The following is an 8,624-nucleotide window of genomic DNA, read 5'->3' as shown; positions in this document are numbered from 1 at the left end:
TCTACCACTATAACCTTTTCGCTATGTATAAATTAGTATTGCAAGCATGGTAATCTAGTGGACAAAAGCACAATAAAACACTGCGGTACAGACACATTGATAAAACATATTCTTTGTCACAGACGTATTGAATCGTTGTATTAATTTACATCTTCTTCATCGCGTATTTACATCTCATTGTCAAATTCAAAACTCCGTGTATTTTTACGATTCGTGTATTACGTCGACCTTTTTTTCGTTCAAGAAATAAATGCTATAAGTTGTTCAAAATGTTTAACTTCGCGGATGAGTTAAAAATCACGAACTTTGAAAAAAGTTTTCGTGTTAATTAGTGTAAAATACGTATGTAAACGTCTACATACCTGTGAATATGTATAGCACACGTCAGTATATATCGTGGTGGGCAATGAAAATTCCATCAACAGTGAACATGTTAATCTGCGATTTATAAACATTTGGACGAATTCCTGTCGGTATATGATCAACATCGAAGCCATTCAGATTTACATCGATTTCGGTAAAAGGATCGGCTAGAGGCTATATCGCGGGAAAATTAGCCACGTGTTATATATTACTATAGAAGGGCGTAATGTCATAAAGGTTGTCGGTATTCGCGAGGAGTACGATTTTCCAGTGGCTTGGCTCAGCTGATCGGCTCGTGCCGCGAGAAAAGACGCGGCAGTGCGTGTTAGAACGTGCGATCGTGCAAACGACATTCACGGTCGGATAACGTACGTCGGGTGAAATGCTCGAACGTGATCGCGACGTGAATGTTCCATGGCGTGGGACTCGTCGCCTGAGGATCTACGCTGCAATGTATCGTGGAATGCCGCCTGTAAGTCTTACTAAACGATGACCATTCTTTCTACCTTAAACATGCCGAGAGATTACCTTACGTACGTGTTCAGGTGGAAATGTCGATGTTTGTAGGTTGCGGCAAAAACGAAACGATATATCTGTTTCCATCGAATCTGCAATTAATTAATTTGAACGAAATATAAACATCGAACGGTGAGAAACTGTTTGGTGAAAAAATCTATCGATCGAAAATAATTTTATGTATATTCGTATTGTGTTTGTGTGTATACGGTAAACATTACAGACGTTTACGTACATTCAAGAGAATAAAATAGATAAAGTTTGATCTGTATTAAAACCAATTTGGCCTAATTGAAGTTAATGAATAAACAAAGACACTTAATCATTACAAAAATAATTTATTGTAAAATTGAGATTAATTATAACGTATAATTTACTTCTTACACTCTTGATTTTCTTCGACCTTTCACTTTTATCGAGATACGTTTCAAACGATTGATTTAACGATCTGTGTAATTATATAATGTTGTAATAATAATAATAATAATCACCCCGGGATTTTCCTAAATTTCTTTCTAAATTTAGAATGAAATTAAAAAGTTAAACTTGGGCACACAAAAGCGACTCTGTTTGTCTACAAAACTTGAAAGGAAAATAAGTATTATCAAAATTAAGCAAACACTATCTAAAGTAATAAACACTATAATGACAGCATACATAAATTTGTACTTTCATAATTGCATATGTGCATAAACGCTTGTGTAAATACAAGTATTCTCGTGGTCGGTCAAGAACGTCTGTGTGTAAAAACACAAAGACGCTAATCACTCGTGATAGGTTAACAACGCATTAATTTTTTTCCAGTTGCGACTTCTCATTATGGTATGTACGCATCAGCAAGAAAATCAAGTCGTGCAATGTAGAAACAGAGTCTAGTCGTTTCAATAGAATCGTCGAAACAAGATTTATATAAAATTGGAAGATTCTAACGAGATTACAAGGTACATAATTTAATACGAAAACAATGTGATTCTACGTATTCATTCCCAGCGAACTGTCACTGTCTTTTGTTTACCTCCTTTGGCGTCGTCGTGTTTTCATTGATATGCGTGCGCGAGCCAGCTTCGTCAATTTACTATCCTTCCAATTCTCCGCGACCGTTGCATCTACAAAAAATTATCGATCCTTTCGAATGTGAATTAATCTCGGAGACGTTTTATGTCACGCGGCCATCCATATGGCAAGTAATTTCTCGGTGCGTCGCAAAAAACATTCGCTGACACGAACACACCGATAAATGAACGCTGATTTCACAGCCCAGAAAATTCTTAAATCACCGCTGCCTCGATGCCGACCTCTCTTCATCGCACCGGTAAGCGATTTTATTTCGTTTCAATCTAACATACTCTGACCTGCGCTTCCGTTCAACTTCGTCCAAATTAGTCATGTTACCTGCCTTCAAGTAGTTGGCCACTACTTTACCAGTGTAAACCTGTTATGGTATTATACTTGACCTGGAATGCACTTTTTAATATTCTTCGTACCGATTCCTTTATTCTTATCGGTCGTATTCTGTCCCATATAATACTCAATAAGTTAACAAGATTTAATAAGAAATTCATTGCAAATGTTCTATAATTCGTTCACCAATAAAGGCATCAAATCCAAAAAGAAATGTTTTTTTATCCATGGCATTTGTATTTAATTAATCATATCTCTGCCAAGCGATGAACATTAATAGACATATTACATATGAATGTTCACTGGAGGTATTATAGTGAATACTACTACACGTAATTAAGCTGTAAACAATATCGTTGCATATAAATCATAAACAAGTTGTACAATTAAGCATAACATTAGCGTTACACGCGACTATTGAAGTTCATGTACCAATAGACAAAGTTAATAGCAAAATCTATATGAATACCGTAATCGCGTGAAATTTTCTACTGATCACTATCTGTATCTATACTGATCTATACTGATCTATGTGATCACTGAGCAACAAAGAAACGTTCAGGAATGGTAGAGTGGCAAGAATGGTTTGGGAGCAGAATCGCGTTTGCGATTGACCCGCTATCTGTTTCTTTGGGTTTCATGCGGCCGGTATACCTCGGGTATTGAATATTGCGCCAGGCAACGAGAGTGGTTCTGGGTGGTCCTTGTGCGGCCGAAATGTTAAGCAGAAAGGGCAAAACGGACAGCAAGACGATCACAGAAAGAGCGAGATAAAGAAAGAGAGAAAACGTGCAGGTCCCTATTGGGTTCCCGGCGTGCCTTTCGTACCCCTGGAATGTGGCCGATGTCTCTATCCGCTTCTTGCAGCGGCCGCGATCACGGGGACCACACGAATCGATAATTGCCTCTTTCGAAAAATTGCTCCCGCCTTTTCCACTTGGACCAGTTAAACGTCGTTTTTCTGGGCAACGCGTCGGTACGCGCCTCGAATTCACTCGCGTAATACCGAGCGCGAAAACCTGATCGGTTGAAGAAGCGAGATCCAAAGTACGCGGCTTCTGTCATCGGGATGTTCCGAACCGGAGGGTCCAACGAACTTCGCTGTCGAATGTCGTCACTCGGTCGAATTAGTCCTCCTTATACATATAACAATAGATGTTTGCACTTATTTGTTGAGCTGGAAGTAATGGCGATAGCTTAACAATAGAATTATACCGATGATCTATAATGTGTGTCTAAATATTTTATACATGAATATTTCGAATTATAACGATGCAGTTGAACATGAATTATTAGAACGTAGATTAACGAGACGATGCATTATTGGACGAGTGAATAGAAAATTCACAAGGAAGAAATCGTTGTGTTTTTGCTTGAAAGCTTTGGCTCTTGATTAATATTAACATTTATAAAGAAGTTCAGAAGGAATGCCATATGCAAACAAAGTTCGATTCCATATTTGTGAGAAATTGAATTGTACACACATGTACAGAATGCACTTAATATTGAGAGTAGTGAAACGAAGTGTTCGATATAATATTGAAAGACCAAAGGAATCTTTACTTAGGTTCGTTATTCGTACTCATAGCAGCATTACTTCAGCATAACGTATTAGACTCGACTATACGGCGAAAAAGAAAAAAAGGAAAAAACGAAATAAGCTAAAAGGATGTAAAATTAACAACATTATGCAAACGTAAGTATGGGGAGGACAAACAGGAGTACGAACGCGCTAAAGATGCTCAAAGATGGTAACGTTAAATGCACCGATGTTCATTGCTTGTCAACGAACATGTCATTTACTATATTTAGAAAAGATGTTCGTCGCAAGAAGAGGTACACGCGAACGTATTCTCTTCCCGCATCGTTTTTCAATATTATTTTATAACGATCTTCGAACGAACTAACGAACGAATCCATTATATCGACGTAATGTTTCACTTAACAGTCGATGGTCAGAATGCATGATTCCGACTATTCTCTTTCATTTCCATCGAAGCGATTATCGGTTATGATGACAGACATTACGCGATAATGCGTGACTACTCGCGTAACAGCGTGATACCAAATTAGGCTAATTTGCATAGCTAACATACACCATGAGCGTGGATCGTGGCAAATGTTAGCAGAAGATGAATTCGTCACGCACCGGTTGCGTATGTCAGCTTCCACTGCTTATTTTCGGAAAAACACTCGTATTTCCTGCGAAACAATAATCCATGTTGACTCACTAATCAACCGGCTCGAACCGCACTGCTCTCGTTCCTCCGGCTTCTTTTCGCTTGTCCTTTTTTTTTTTCTATTTTGGCCAAGCGCCACGAGGAACGCGTACGTTTTCTGGGTAACGTCTAGTCACCACTTAAACTCAGTGTAACATATTTGAACCGGAAACAAAATCCTGCATGCAAATAATCAAACTAGATGTCCACGTGTGACGCACACGACTAATTTCTCATAGCGACGATGACAGACAGATTTGTAAAATATGTACTTACGTAGTTGCTAATTTTAGTATAAAAAGTGATTCGTCTCGTGAGATTTATTGTAATACCTTCGATCGAATATGCTTGCGTTATTATTACGAGCAGCAGGAATATGTGGCACAACTTGTTTGGCGAGTATGTTGCAGTAAGGTCAGTTTTTCTATTGTAAGTCAAGGAAGAAATGATACTAATTACTCGGAAGTCGGAACAAAAAATTAATGTAGCGTATTTGAAATAAAGTTGTCAGTACAACAAGTAAATCGGGATAAATTAAATGTTATACTAGCTTGTATTATGTTCGTATGTAAATAAAATTGATACCAAAGGATTTTTAAATAATCCATTCACATTCCATGTGCAAAGAGAAATTCTTGAATCTGAATAGTTTGATTCAACACGTTTTATAAGATACGAAGGAACTTGAGCAAAGTTTTGTGTAAGAAGTTAGATTCAAGTAATTGATGTTCAAAGAGGTTGGAACAAATAATTGAGAAAAAGCTACGGCCAAGAAAACTGCACGTACAAACTAATAATAAATTCGATAAAAATTGATTATTAGAATTTCATGAGTAGGACGCCGTTTATATTCTATATTTTTAGAGATAATTCAATGTGCTTAAAAGAGGCAAATAATGAAAATTCAAGATTTTCTATTAGCTTTGTAACGCGGTATTTGCGCTAAACGCGCACTTCTACGTTTCTTCTACAATGTTCATGCCGCGTGCAGCTACGTTTTCCCGTTATCATCGAGAGTCATGATTCTGATGTGATAACTTATATTATGTATACATAACAAGAATCATGTGTATACGTAGTACGTAACTCAAGATTGCTCGTGAACCTACTGAAAAATCTCGTGAGGGCGGTCACGTACACCTTACTGTTTAAATTAACATGCAACTCCTCGCAGAATGTGTCACTGACAAAGCTCACACCTGTTTATTATTAATCGTGGAAGATGTTAATCAGAGTCCGATCAGCACGCCAATAAACGATGCCGACCATTATAAATACACAGTTTTACACGATTTACACGATAAACTTGCTCATCAGTTTTTCCATGTTTAAATTATTTTTCCATTTCACGTTGTATTTCGGACAATTTGGAATCAGCTGATTTTCTTCTAACTTTCTAATAAACTTTAAACTTGCGTTTACATCGTTTACTCTTTTGTACCAATAGAACATTCTGACAATGTTTGTCTATCATAGAAAAAGCTAGGATATCCTTTATTCGTCTTTAATCTTGCATTTACTTCCAATGAAGGTTGTCTTGTCAATCTTTCAAGAATCTAAAACAACGTGATCGTGAAAGCTTAAAAGCATATGATACGTGTTCTCGATAACGACGAACTCCGCGTGATCGCATTTATAGTTCCGTTAAACAAACATATAGTCACGTATCGTCGTTGCATACTTATAAAATTATCATATAGAAAATTATCGTGGTCCACCTGAGAATTTTAGATACGGTGTGAATTCGTAGAGCGGCAAGGGCCGAGCTGAAATACCGAGCGTTATCGAGGCCGTGAACGATTGAATCATGATGTATGTACGAGTACGCACGCGACAGTCAAGACGCGACTTCCAGGAGAAGGTATTAACAACGGTTCGAATTGGCACGCGTACTTCCCCAGCAGACGACCTGCATAATCCTACAAGAGTTGAGCAATGGTAGAAAGGACTGGACGATTGTCGGATTGAATGGTTGAATTATGTACTTAATTACACGGCTAATATTCATCCCTTTTATGATATGACATAATGAGTTTTGGTTGAATGGGGTTGCTTACATTACATAAAAAAAATTAACAAATTTCTCGCAATAATCGAATAACGGAATTCTATAAACCTTCCTGTTATTATCAATTAAGCGTAATTTTGTTCTTAGATATCCAGATACTTTATAACTTCTTTGGGGTGTATAATGGGAAATATATTTAAAGGAATTGGATATAAAGGTAATATAAAATAAAGAATGAGACGTTATGGGAACAATAATGCACTAAATTTCATTTATTCATTATAGATTTTCTCATACGTGAAACAGAAAGGAACAGTTTTAAATTGAGCGCTATTGCAAATTGTACGTAATAACAGGATTCTACAATCGTCAAGACAATTTCGTTTAAATTGTTCGTAAACGTTAATTATTAAAAAATATAATATAACGGTGTAAAAAGATAATATGGTACTTAAACATTTAAAAAATTGATATTCAGTACACCTGAAATTCTCATAATATAAATAAGTTTCATTTATCCTGTTTTAATTTCTTCAATGGTTCAATTCGTGTGGTTCAGATGTAATACTAACCAGAATGGCTATCATTTTATTATATAACATAGTATTCTAATGTATCGGGATACACATGCGTAGTCATACACGAGGTATTCCTCGAACAGCGTTTCTTATGCACTTGACCCCGAAAATTAACGTGACGTAGACGGCGTAGACGTCTGCTTTCGTAGGCGCGAAATCATTTCGCAACTATTGGCGAGACCGCCGTAATCATTGCGAAAACTCGCACGTCATCCCGTTAACCAGTTTATACCATAAACCAATAGCGGCGAAAGTAGAAGAAAGGCACGGGAGGAGAGGCTGGCCTTGATTCGAAATTCGTCCCTTCTACTTTCAAGATCGCTTCTATTTTTACCGTAAAATACGTGCTTCACGAGATTTTCGATCTCCTGTGACGTCACACACGTAATAAAAAAATGATTGCGTTGTTACGTGGTATAATCCGTGGCACCATAACCTACAAATCGTTAGCCCGATCGTTCTCACTCGTAACGTGATTTCTAAAGCGAGTGTAATAGAAATCGCTTAGTCATCTAGAAATCCTTTCTCTATCGATTCTTGTACTATAACACGCACGTCAATTCAGTGTTAACTGTTAATATTATAGTTTGAACTACCTACACCTGCGTTGTGCGAATAGGGAAATTTAAAAATTTAAAAAGGGCAATGTTAAAATGAAGAGTAAAATGAATTTTAGACATTATATTATTGTTTATATTGGGTTATAAAATTGTACACAGAAATATAACAATATTTATTATATCCATTAGGTTATAAAACGCGAGTAACTGATATTTTGAAAATTTTTATTTACACCTCTATTGATAGTCTCGAGATGAAAGACTTACTTTTGTTTAGATATGCTTTTGTTTATCGATGTATTTACTAAGAATAAAGAATCTTACTGTAAATAAAAGGATCACTGTCCCATATGAAATTCTAGATACTTAGATACCGATTACACAATGACTTATCAAAATCACACAATTAACACGAATTTACTAACTCATTACTGAAAAATATGACGTATGAAAAGCTTCCGGAAAAAAATCTGGGAAATAGATGTCATTGTTTTTTGACCTATACGCTTTTGTCCTACCGAGAAAGATCGTTCGCTCCTTTTCGGAAATAGTAGCGTTCGTCACTAACGAAGCTGTTGCTCGTCCCTCCCTTCGATCTAATGGGGGTTTCACGCAGAATTACGATTACGAGATACGAGTAAGGGAAGACTCGGTGAAAGGAAACGTGATCACTGATTTCAAGTGAGAGGAAAAAGAGGACACAGGGTAACTTTCAGAAGGGGAAGGTTTATTATCGAGGTGGGCCGATCGCACACGCGAGATGAGTACACGGTTAGGTGAACATGCAACTAATTGATCTGAGATTTAACGACATCCACATCGATAACAATTATGTTCTCAAACATGTGAAACGAAACAGAGCGTCCGCGTAGAAAGAAAGAGAAAGAGGATATTAGATAAATCGTAGATAAAGTCGCAAACTAGATATTATCGTTTCTTTGATACCTTAAAGACACTAGACTTACAAATTCTAATAATA

This window comes from Bombus fervidus, chromosome 6 (genome assembly GCF_041682495.2).
Source record: "Bombus fervidus isolate BK054 chromosome 6, iyBomFerv1, whole genome shotgun sequence".
NCBI lineage: Eukaryota > Metazoa > Arthropoda > Insecta > Hymenoptera > Apidae > Bombus > Bombus fervidus.
The sequence above is the reverse complement of the archived record's forward strand: the minus strand, read 5'-3'. Positions refer to the sequence as shown.